The 13200-nt window shown below is 38.3% G+C and overlaps 1 pseudogene across 1 annotated transcript; it reads right to left on the minus strand.

Moving 5' to 3' along the window:
* Nucleotides 1–3614: 3614 nt before the first annotated feature.
* On the minus strand, nucleotides 3615–8884 carry LOC311038092 (nucleotide-binding oligomerization domain-containing protein 1-like; annotated as a pseudogene). The gene is made up of 6 exons (XR_014602942.1): nucleotides 8786–8884; nucleotides 6854–7263; nucleotides 5003–6652; nucleotides 4407–4670; nucleotides 4012–4263; nucleotides 3615–3895 (listed from the first exon to the last, which is right to left on the minus strand). The product of XR_014602942.1 is annotated as a nucleotide-binding oligomerization domain-containing protein 1-like (transcript).
* Nucleotides 8885–13200: the final 4316 nt, after the last annotated feature.

Raw genomic sequence — 13200 nt, forward strand, 5'->3', positions numbered from 1 at the left:
TATAGATTCTCTGTCGGGTTCAGGTCCGGCCAGTTGGCTGGTCAGTTAAGCACAGTAATAACCATGGTCAGTGCACCAGTTACTAGTAGTTTTGGCACTGTGGGCAGGTGCCAAGTCCTGCTGGAAAAGGAAATCAGCATCTCCATAAAGCTTGTCAACATACAGAAGCACAAAGTGCTCTAAAATCTCCTGGTAGATTGCGGTGTTGACTCTGGACTTGATAAAACAGTGCACCAACACCAGTAGATGACATGGCACCCAAAACACCATCAAGCAAAGAAATCAAGGTCATCTGCTGATGTTGGTTCACTGTGACAAAGAGTACAGTGTTTGTAGCAGAGTAGCTGTCACTTTGTCAGATTGTTTGATTAAAAAGAGCAGAGTATCATTAGGGCTGTCAAGATAATGGAATTTTACTTGATAATTAATTGTCATACTGTACAACAATTAAATTGTGTTTCTAAATTGTGTTCTTCATAAACAAAACAGGGCAGATAATGACAAATAATGTAAACATACAAAGAAATGACTGATATATTTAATAACGTTATACTTTCAAAATAACAAAACAATTGTGGAAATAGCAGATCTGCAATCTCATAATGCGTCAGCTTGTACAGTAGATCTGCTGTTTCCGCAATTTTGGGGGAAATATTTGAATTGTATTAACATTTTTCAACATGGAACGATTATGACAATATTAAGATTACATGTCTCTCTGATGGCACACAATACAAAGCTGGGACTGGGCCTCAAAACATGGATTAGTGTTCCTCATTCACCAACTGTTCTAAAGACGAGATTCTTCTTAAAACCCACTTATGCAGTTTTCATGAAGACACTGACATTCACCAATGTTTTCTTATTTGTGATTTATTCTGGTAAGAACAGAATCGTTGTACACTCAACACTCAAGCAAATAAAAAAAAAATATATATAGTTGTTTTTTTTTACTCTTTGTTGTACAAAGCATTATGGTATTTTCAAAAAAATTAAACGTGCCCATCCCAGCTACACTAACACTTCAACTCACGTTAATTGGTAACCCTGCCATCCAAGGCTAATTGGAGGCTAATGGTGTCTGATCACATTATTTATACGTAGGACCAAAGTAGGCCTACTTGCACGGTGGCATATTTACTGCCGCTGCAAGATGTCGCAAGCAATACCACTCCATAAGTGTCCAACTCATCTGCGACTCCCAGAACCACCTGTTGAATGTGGTCTCCCGTGTGCACAAGACACCTACATTTTAAACCGTTCTGTGCATATGCGACTCAAACAAGGAGCTGCTTGAGATGCATGACTCATTGGTATCTTTGAGTAATTATACATTACAGCAACAGTGGGCATCTATTTCCCATAATTACTTGTTTTGTTGGGGGATTGAGGATATGCCCTGGATCCTTGGTTAATGACGCCACTCACCAACCCTCAGGAGGTGTCCTTCAATAAGCAGCATGCATGAACTTGCTCCACCATTGAGTGCACCATTGGCATCTTAACAGGATGCTGGATGTGTATGAACACAAGCCGGCAAGCTGCTTTACATAACCAGCAGAAGCTGAGAAATGTTTTAATCTTGAAAAAAAACATTACAGAGCCTATGGACTACCTCGATCAGCTAAATACACAATACAACAATCGTTTCCAAATTTGATAGCAATGAATTGCTTGTTTGTAAATAAAATTGTTTTAAAATTAATTAGACTTTTATAATTTGATTATTTATAGCTTGCAATTAATCTCAAGAAAGAAATGCATCACAAAATAAAACTGGTTTCCGTGCATATCTTTATTTGTTTGAATTTCTTATACACTGTAAGTGTCAGTGAAAACCTTCCAAGTAGGTTATCTGTGAAAGCATTTCGGCTATCTGTGAATCCATTTCGGCTATCTGTGAATCCATTTCGGCTATCTGTGAATCCGTTTCGGCTATCTGTGAAAGCGTTTTGTCTGTCTGTGAATGTGTTTCGGCTATCTGTGAACGCCATTGGACTCTCTGTGAAATCCCTTGGGCTGTCCGTGAAAGCGTTTCGACTATCTGTGAATGCTTTTGGACTGTTTGCTGTGAAAGCATTTGGGTTGATAGGGAAAGCGTTTGCACTCTCTGGGAAAACATTTGGGCTACCAGTGAAAGCTTTTGGGCTAGCCGTGAAATATCTTGGTCTGCATCTTGAAAGCATGGTGAAAGCATCTTGAATTTCTGTGAAAGCATTTTGTATTTCTGCGAAAACATTTTGAATTTCTGCGAAAGCTTTTGGCTAATTCTCACTTGGCTGTCTAGGATCACATCTGAGATCTGACATGGGGCAGTAGAACAGGTCCTGGGTGCACACATAGAGGTGCTGCAAGAAGGTACTGGTTGTGAGGTGCCAGGTTCTGCCTCAGAGGATGGCTGCCTCAGTGGGAGTTCATCTGTAAATACATTTATAAAAATCAAACCATTGAAATAACCTTAATTGTTTTAGGTTTCAATTATGCAATGTTTGGTCAATACAGTAAAAGCAAATGTTTACATTTTTAAAACAAACTAGGAAATATTTTTTAAATGCATGGATATGTTGAAGAAGAGAATACATATTCACAACACATTGGTGTGTACACCACTAATGTGGCAGCGGTACAAACTGGTCTGCTGTTTTAATGTGTCATATTGTCCATATTTTATAGCTATAGCTTTTAGATTAAATGTACGAAATTGTATTAATTCTGAAAAAACAGCTTACCTTCTGATACTAAGATAGTAGATGGCCTAGGAGATGAAACCTCTGACATGGCGTCCAGGTCTGTGTCCAAAGGCTCAGCTGACGGCACACCAGAGACTGCTGTCTCTCCAAAAATGGCCCCTTTGCGCTGGTCCAGCTCAGATATATCTGGGGAAGCCTGTCCTCCAGTGTTCAGCGTCTCTCTTCTGCGTTTGGAAACAAACACACGCGCGCGCACACACACACACACACACACACACACACACACACACACACACACACACACACACACACACACACACACACACACACACACACACACACACACACACACACACACACACACAGAGTATATGCCATATGGCCTCAAATTTGGCATCAAACCTATTTGTTTTTTACCTCAACGTTTGTTACTCACTGAATGAGTAATACCAATGCATCTTTTTTGTGTTATTTTATATCCACTACTGAATATTATTCTGTAGCTCGATTGCTGCTCACTTTCTGCATAAATACCTTCACTTCAGAACTACTGTACTGCTACTTTTGTTTAGGCATTCTTGACTTAATTATTTCAACTTAATTTCTATGTAATTTCTGTTTGCACACAGCCCTGCAGTCTCATGCCTTTTTATGGGTATTGTTGTGGCTATGCTTTGGAGGATAATTGATTCATCATTATAAGGACACAGGTGCAAACTTTTCTGCAGTTTAAGGACACATCATGAATCTGACAAAGACTTTTCTTAGAACCTTTCTTGACACATTTAAGAAAAATGTAGGAAGATATTGTTAAATGAGGCCCAATATTATAGAATTTCAATTACAGTAACACTTAACAGTAAGATGTACTATGCTATTATTTCTTATTGTCCACACATCTAGTCTACACTACATTAGAATGGTATTTCCATTCAGTGATTATTTATACTCACCTTTTAAAGAAAGCTCCATCCAGAAAGGTTAAAACCCCTGTGATATTCTCTGATATGTTCTGTATCCTGTTCAAGTCCAGAATCATCATTCGGGCTGATGACTGGCGTAGCAGAAAGAGAAGAAAGCACCAGTGTAGCAGAGAGCAGTCAGTCATATCCCCACCAACCTTCTGCAGGATAGACATTGTCAAGTCCTCATCCTGAGCTGTGACCACAACACCAGCAAGCTCCAGCAGAACCTCTGGACCCAGTCTAATGAAATTATGGATCAGGGTATGTATGTAGACAAATTAATAAACATGTTTGGAATGAAAGTAGGTACAGGTTTTTCAACACGTTTTATGGCTCAACAGAATAAACTGACTTACTTGATTGTCAGTTGATCATGGTGACTCAACAGTGGAAGGAGGAGGTCTGAATGGATGTTGGACTTGGTCATATCCAAACATGTGACTGCCCAGTGTCTCAGCAGGGATGCCACATTACTAACAACCCTGGACAATTGTCTCTCTGATTGTGGTGTGGTATTTAGAAGGGAAAGCTCCTTAACAGCCACTGGACGGGGCAAACCTCCTGTTCTTACTGATCGAAAAAGTAGCAATACCATGCTGTCAGACAATCTAAAATTAACAGAAAAGAAAGAAAAGCTTTTAGTTATGAACACTCCTAATCCTAACTAGCTACATCAAATAATTCAGCCAAGATAACATTTTGGTTATACAGTAGGACAATAGTGAATATCTTTACAGAATGTAAAACATACCCTAGCCTTTGGATTTTTGCTACATGTCTAAAAAGAAGTGAAACTCCTTTGAGAGAGATCTTGCTGGGTGTCAGGACCAGATCCACCCTAGAGCCACAGACTTGCAGCACTTTCCCCACAGACTTGCAGGTGTTGGTCATTAACTTCCCTGTCAGCACCAGGGTGAAATCAAAGAGACGGAGGAGAGAGACCAGCTGTTTCACCTCCTCTCTGGATCTAACAGTGATGGATTCACACACGTGCTGGAAGAATCCTGGATCACGTCTGAAACATGAGAGGGAAATGATAGAGCAGCAATATTATAACACTGGACAGTGTCCATCACATTTTAGATGAAGGAGTCTTTGCAAAATGGAGCAATCATAAAACATATTATTAGTTATGTCTCATAATACTTAAACTTTGTTTATCTGACTTTCATATAGACAAATGAAGCAGATTAGAGTTGTGAGACGTTTGTACTAGGGACACTTTCTCATGGCCGCTGTGTGAATATGGTCTATTGGTATTTAAAAGCTTAACATTTGAATCCCACTGGAGTAAAATAAATAATCATCTAATGCAATATCAAAGTGAAAATCAAAATTCATGCTCACCCATACAATTGGACATTTTTCAGGCAGCCAAGTATTAATCGCAGTCCTGGTTCTGATACCATGTTCCCAAGTTTTAGTTTTAGTTTGCTCTCGTAGGACTGACTGATTACATAAGACACAGCACAACAATGGTGAGGATCAAGATTCTCTTCCCTCAAATCAAGGCAATAATCCACTTTGTCCAGAAAGTGAAGACAGGCATCAGTGGACTGATATTCGTACAAGCATTGACATAAGAACAGTATGTTGCTGTTATCAGTGTCACCATGATCTTGGTTCAATGGAGAGAAGAGAAAGTTGGCTACCACGTCTCTGATGAAAGTCTTAGATATGTCCTTCAGCTGCTGATCTGGAGCCAGACATTTCAACATGTCAAGATTCTTCTCACTACATAAACCACACACGAAAGGGATCACATGTTTCATGTGCTTCATCTGTTCAGTGCTGCACTGTTGCCAAAGTTCAGTTATTTTGTCAGGATTCTTCAAAAACCACAACCCTGCAAAGAACTCCTGTATGGTGTAGTGGAGAAATGCACAGTATGGTTTCCATACTGTAGGTCGAACTTGAACATCAAGTGTGTTGAGGAAGGCTGAATGAACACAGCTTTCTCCACAAGACAGTCCTGTTAAGTTTACAGATTTCCCTTGAGTTGCCTGAAAAGCAGCCATTGCCAAAGCAAATATTTCTTCACGATGGTCTCCGACATAGCTGTCTAGACATTTGTTTTGTATTGCCTTGCCACTGTGCTTTTGAATGCAACCACGGAGAATGTGGATGCATATTTCAGTTACAGTACACGGTTCTTGAGGAGCCATAGAATTTGTAAAAGAAAAGCAGGAAACCACCATCAATGCATATACTGGGACATGGCAAAGACTGAACAACTCCAGGTTGCTCAAAACGGTGCTCAACTGCTCAGTGTTCAACATCTTAGCCAAGTACTCTCTGATGGACTTTGTGCTGAAGCCTTTCACCTCCACTCTGAGAGAAGCCCAGTCTGATAGGAAGTCTTCTGATTCAACCTCTGGTCTGCATGTGATCACAATCTTTGCATCGGGAAGCAGATCCCTTTCCATAAGTCTCTTTATCACCGGGGAAGAGAGATCGGTCAGTCCATCAAAAATGATGGTAACATTTTTAGAATGTCCGCTAAGACCTCTTCTTTTCCTTCATCGGGTTCACTAAATGTATTGAAGAGAAGATCCTCCAAACTCATGTGATTTGTGATGCAGGACCTTTCTCTCATATCAAAGTAGAACATGTAGTCTAGGGTATTGGTCTTTCTTCCTCCCAATATTTTCAGAATTTGACATGCAGCGGTTGTCTTTCCAATTCCAGGCTTACCAACCAGGAGAACGTTGTTCTCATCTCTTTTGAGTAAGTCATCTACAGATATTTCTTGTTTATCCACAGGAATGTAGGTCTTCATTTTTTTAGGGCGGGGTTTCTTGCATTTTTTGCTCTTGAATGTTATTATTTTATTTGGTGCATTTTCATGTGTGTCTAATACCAGTGGCGTGTAAGACAGATCTGAATACTTATCCTTTGGTAGGCCTAGAAAGCTGTTGCTGTGTTTCCACACAGCTTCTGATAGCTTAAGAGCTTTTGCTTTTAACTTTGCCTGGTATCTGTGGCATGGTTTTGTACCTAAAATGAAAATAATAGCAAGTACAGTAGATTAATCATCTGTAAATTGACTGAAAAAACAGTATTGTTTAACAATTACATACAGTACATGTATGGGTTCATATTTTAACAATCACAATTCTATTGAAATTGCAAAATGTAATCAACATAAGTGTCCCAATACTGTATTTGTCAATTTGTCCTCTTTATACAGTACACTACCTTGAGAATAGTTTATCTCCATTTCCCCATCATATTTGAAAGGAAAGCAGCTGATCCAATGGTGTAGGTCGAAAGTGCTCTTCTGAGTGGAGGTGAAGCCTGCTTTTTCAGATACAGGGCTCTTTAAGGTCCTCTGCCTAGTTTTGTCAATGACCCTCAGTAATTCACAGCAGGCTTTCTCCCCTTTGTTTGTGACCCGGTCCAGTATTGCTCTTGTTTTATCAAAGTCATCAACCTCTGTCTGTATTTTACTGACCTCCTCCTCAGTGAACACTCCTCGCTGATACAGATTCTCCACAATAATTGAAAGATTTTGTAATCCCCCCACCAGGTGGGTCCTGGTGTTCTTGATGTAGTCCACAGCAGACTGACTTGTACACGCCATGTCGCTTTATTCTAAAGAATGTAGCCTATGTAGAAAGAGAACATCATTGAAAAGTACCATTGAAAGTAATAGCTGAAAACTTCACAAGATGGTGCCACCTGTCCATTGAACTCAATGGATGGGGGGGGGTCGCTCGTTCTATACTAGCCTGAGGTCCATAGGATAGAAAAATGACAATGTAGATTGGCATTTGTGTTAAGTGATAATGTAATGTAAAAATATTGAAAATATATAAGGGATAATGTATGAGGAGCTGGTCATTATTGAAATTTAAAGCCCGGTGATTATCCACCGACGTGATAGTGGAGGTGGATAATCACCCTGAAGGGCTTTAATTTTCAATAATGACCACCTCCCCATACATTATCCCGCTTATTACACGGCTACTTAATAAATAAATAAATAAATTGACCCAAAAGTAAAAACAAAACAAAGTATTTTGTTGCTTGCGGCAATGAAAGTATTCCAGAAGTATTGGGCTGGGCGGACAAGTTCGCCTCGGAAGACGAAGTCCATAAGGTAACCGGAAGACTCGCCCCAAAACGCACTCGCCCCCATTCTATATACCGCTGGATTTGCCTATAATACCGCCGGATTTGCCCCGGGGCGACTGTGTTTTGTGGAGAGTGTTTTGGTATTCTTGCGTTGGTGTGCAACGATAAACAAGGAAGTGTAGTGGATCAAATATAATCACTTTTCGGTTATTGCATCGTCTATTTCTCACTTCAAATGTTTTCAAAAACATTCTTAAGAGCAACGTTTATTTGTAAATAACATTGTTTGTTGTCTACATGGCTGTCATGTTGGATTACTGCATAAAACCAAGCAGCACAGGTTGATATGAGCAGGTGCTCTGAGTCTATGAGACAGCGGTCATTATCATCGGTCACTATCAAGAAATAATGACCGACGATTGACCAATCAGAATCAAGCATTCAACCAGGCCGTGTAAAAAACGGTTATAACTGTATGATAGCCTGATAGCCGCTGTATTGTAAGTATTTCAATTCAAATGTTAAATGACAAGCCTTTGTGGAAATATAATAGCCAATCATTCATAAAGCTACCATTCTAATTGCCGAAAGCAGACTCTGAGGATTGTATTGTATGTGACAATAAACATGGTAAACCTTGACTGTCCGTCTCTGAAGCGTACAGTAGGGTAGCCTGCATTTCTGCTCCCTGTATTCAGTACACAGCAAGACACTCCCTACACAAGTTTTAAGTGTAGCATAGCATTGATCAAGTTCTATCTGTACCTCTTCTGGACAAATACCATACACACACACACACACACTAGGACAAAAGATTATATTAACCTGAGGATGATCTAAACATTTGTCAACTAGAACAAAAAGCCACGACTGAAACTCTAGGCGTACCGAATAAGATGGTTCAGCTCACAACTGCACTAGTAGGCTATGTGCTACCATAATACTGTTCTTAAAAGTACATGCAATGTAGGCTATGTATAAGTTAACAGCATTAATATAGAGATCTAAGACCTAGCTGAGGTTAACTGTTAATTTGTTTTTTGCGTTCCCTACCAATTTAATTTCCGTATCAGCTCCTCAGCTTTCCGCAGCAAGTGCATATTCAGTCCATATGAGCGACTGTAAAAGAAGACTTCCTTGTGTAGACACAAGTGTATTTCTGGTTTAACTGGTTTACTTATTAACTGACTTTTGCATAAACTTGGCCACTCCTAGGCATAGACTTTGCTATGACAACTTTTTGAACTGTTTCACTGTTTAATTTAAGAATTACATTTCAATGAAGAGACTATTTTTGGAATATCAATTTTCAGAACATAAAACTTTAAACACTTTTAACAAGGCAACATAATTTAAAAAAAATCAATCTACAAAACTCACATGTAGATAAGTATACTGGCATGCAGGGTTTGATTTGTAAAAACAAAACAAAAGAAAAACAGAGGGTGGCATTTTACTTCTTTGTAAGACATTGTCTACCAGCTCAATGCAGTGCATTGAGAGCTTCTAGATGTAGATCTGCTATTTTCACTATTATTTAATTAACTTTTTTTCCTACAGATGTGGACAAACATTCCCAAATCAGGGACACCGGGGTTAATGTGGTTAACATACATATTTAATCAAATTGTTAAATTCTGATATCAAACATACATTTCAAACATATCAGACAGTCTACATTTCCCAAAAGGAAACCATAAACTCCTTAATTTCACTCCTCCTACTTATTTACAAGCTCACAGTGTGTTGTGGCTATATGTTGCTATTTTTAAATAGGGCTTAGTGCTTAATTGTGGCCAGTAATCATTGTGAAATCAACATTAGAATATTTAGTTCTCAACCTCAACATATTTTATGTATACTGTGTCAAACCGCAGAATTATGCCAGTCCCTTATTCTGAATGGATACATGTGTTAGTGAGCCAGGAAAGTGACGTATTCACTATATTGTTTTGTTAAATGAAAAATGGTTAAGCCGACTAGGTTGATACCGAGACTAAACAGGTGTTTCATGGACTGGTGTTTCAAGGCCTAAAACATAATTGCTATAAATAGGTTTGATTTGTCTAGCATCACAATGATATGAGTAAGTATACCATAGTATTACCTAAAACCTTCAAAAACCTTGGTGTAGCCTACAGTATATATTTTAAATACAGTAGATCTAGGTTATTGACTCAGCACTGCCAATGTTGGAGACAGCCTTTTTATGGTGAGCTTTGTAGAAATTAGACTTTGTGCCCGAGACTAATAAAATATCCATCCATAGTAAATATTAGCTTGGCAGGTGTGTCAACTTAATGATCTTGTAATGCCATTTTTCCAATGTCCATTTCCAGTTGCCAGTAGGCTACACAGGGTGCAGTAATACACACAGACCCAAAACCCCATTAGATTTTGCAGTTTTGTTTATTTATTGAAGTAGCCGAGTTTTACAAAGAGTTGAACATACCAGGTTTATTCCATTCCAAATTCAATAGCTATGTTGTTTCTCTACTGTAAGTCTGCCCTCACTGTACCTGTGCATCTAATAACCGCCACTTACTCCACTTAGTGTTAGAAAATACACACCAAAATATTATGACCTAGCAACAGTAAACATACATGGCTCTATACATTATATTTTCCCCTTAGGCTTGTGTTCTGGTTACCTGTGTTATTGTTATAAAAACATTGGCCTAAATATCTGCTACATGAATGTTATCAGGTCATTTTTGCAATGCTTACATTTAATTTAGGATTGTTACCTGTAAGTATCTGAGCGTTGATACCATAGGTTGATACACATCTGTATTGTTCTTGCATTAACATAGAGGCATAGAGGTGATAGTTGAAATAGTAATAATTATACTATTAATTGATCTATGCTCACCTTCTGTAGTCCCATGTTGCCCCCTGCTGGGCAGGAGTGTACACTACCACCTCTGCTCAAGGAGCTATGCTGTCTGTAACTACTTACATTTAGCCTAGTTGGAGCATTAAAATGGACATGTCATGTTTTGAAGAACAGTTAATTAATTCTGCTCTGTATTTTTACATCTACCATGTGACCATGTCTAGGTGACCTAGACATAATGTTATAGCAAATAACACACAACTCTGCTGATAAAGATTGCTGGATCAGAAGTCAATTGTTGTATAAGACAACAGCTTTTTCATGTCAAGGACCCCTAAATTGATATCTTTTAGGCCATGGACCCCCATTTGAAAATACTTTTTTTTGCCAGAGACCCCCATAAGAGAAGACTGTTATTGTTAGATTAGATTTAGGACAGATTTCTTCAACTGTAGGTGGGGAGTTAACAGCAGTGGAGAGAGTGAACCATATGATAAAATATAGTTATAAATTCTCTCATTGGTGAGATATTGAAATAATAATGAATTTATCAATATTCCCAATGTTGCTGGGGACTCCATGGAACGCAGCATGATCCCTGAGCTCTGCCAACGAGCTCAGGGCTCAGACCATAGTTATACTACATCATATATTCTACTCTACAATCACAATAAGATTGATATCACTCTAAAATTAACTTACCTTGTTGATGTTGTTAATAATCTCTGTTGTTTGCTAGAGTGTGTCACATCGTTACACCTAGGGTTTGTCACTTTTAAACAAAGCTGGTGTTATCACACCACAAGTCTCAAAGTGTATTACATAGATGGTCAGGTTATTCTAATCTTGTATCACAGTGACTTAAACATGATGATAAGTGTCAGTCATGACAATACCGGGTCATGAGGCAAAATCAAGCAGAATCACACCAAGTTGCTAATTTTATTACAAGCATAGATGGTCATGTTGTTCTAACCTTGTATCAGAGTTGCATCAGCGTTATTCAATAATGTTGACACTACCGGGGCATGAGGCAAGCCAAGCCAAGCCAAGCTGTAAACTTGCAAAATCGTAAGTTTAATCGTTTACCAAAATCAGTCTCATGATATACAGTATGTGCTGCAACATTGGGAAACCGAGTGTTAAAGGGATATTTGTCTAATATCAAATATCTAAATACTGAATCAAGCAACGTACAAACTGTCTGGGGGCCTCACAAAAGGCTGAGTAGACGAAAAAATAACCCAAAGTTTTTTTTAAAGTGAAATATCCCTTTAATATTTCAAGTCCATGAGATAATAATTAACTCAGCCACATCAACATGATTCAGTCAGTGAGTGAAACGCTCTGACACAGAGAGCACAGAGAACTACCTCCCATATCGGCGAGAACTACAAAAGATTATTCTGGAAACAGGTATATTGGTTTATTTTATTTTTTTGGTAAATGTTAAAAAAATAATTTATGAACAGTGTTTGAAAGTAATGAGAGTAAAGTACTCTTTATATAAATATAATTGGTCTGCTTAACAATTCTCTAGTAGTAGTAAATAATAAATAAATAATAAAGTAAATACATTAGGTAACTCTTATTACTTCCCAACACTGTTCATAAAGGCGACTGTAGTGTACATATAAGTACATTTATATACAATGCATGGATCTCTAACAACTGTATTTGCATTTGGGTTTGGGTGATAAGCATGAAAAACAGAAATATATAATAGTAATATAATAATATTACTAAATAGAAGGCCATTCAGCATAATAATAATAAAGAAATCAATACTAATAAAAAAAATCTATCAATCAATACTATCATACTTGAGCAGTATTCTGGCTCAGTGACAACTTGCGGGATACAGTAATTTTTTTTTCGACAAATAGTCAGTAACATAAGACGTGTGATATCGTCGCTGTCGGGCATAGACCTTTTATCTCCACAATTAAACTTGTGTTTTTTATTTTCGTAAATGAATGCCCTACTTGATCAAACAGCGTCACACAAAAGCATTAAAAGTAGCAGCTCTACAGGCTCGAGCTTGTGGACCTGCTACTTTTGATGCTGTTGAATTCTAATCCTGAAAAGTGACAGTTTTGGACGTATGAGGTTTCCACCCGACAGAGACGATATATTGGAACTTGCAGTCCAAGGCCAGCAGCAGCACCACACAACGGCACAATACATCCAATAGACGGCACACAATACCGTAGAAACAAATGAATGTGTCGTATGTGTGTAACGCATACATACATTCATTTGTTTCTACCACTCTGTGTATTCAGGCGTCAGGGCTTATTGGTTGCATTCTGAGCCGTGTACCGTGAGATTGAATAGCAGGTTAAAACCCATTAATACCGGGAACGCATCAATGTCATTTTAAGATGTCTTTTGGCTTTTCAAAAGTAGCAGATAACGCGGCATCAAGTGCCTCACTCACTTTGAGCTACATTTTTTTTTATAATCGTGAAAATGTGTGCAAATCTTTGAATATAGCGTTTGTAAAATATTTTGTTCCAGGGACCTCCAGAAACAAAGAGTTGAGTTAAAAATGTTGTCAAAAATATGTATTCAAAGATCTACACAAGATGTTTCAAAAATGGCAGATCTACAAGCTCATAGCGCGGCACTT

Source organism: Gymnoscopelus microlampas, assembly GCF_963454915.1.
Source record: "Gymnoscopelus microlampas genome assembly, chromosome: 21".
In the NCBI taxonomy this organism is placed as follows: domain Eukaryota; kingdom Metazoa; phylum Chordata; class Actinopteri; order Myctophiformes; family Myctophidae; genus Gymnoscopelus; species Gymnoscopelus microlampas.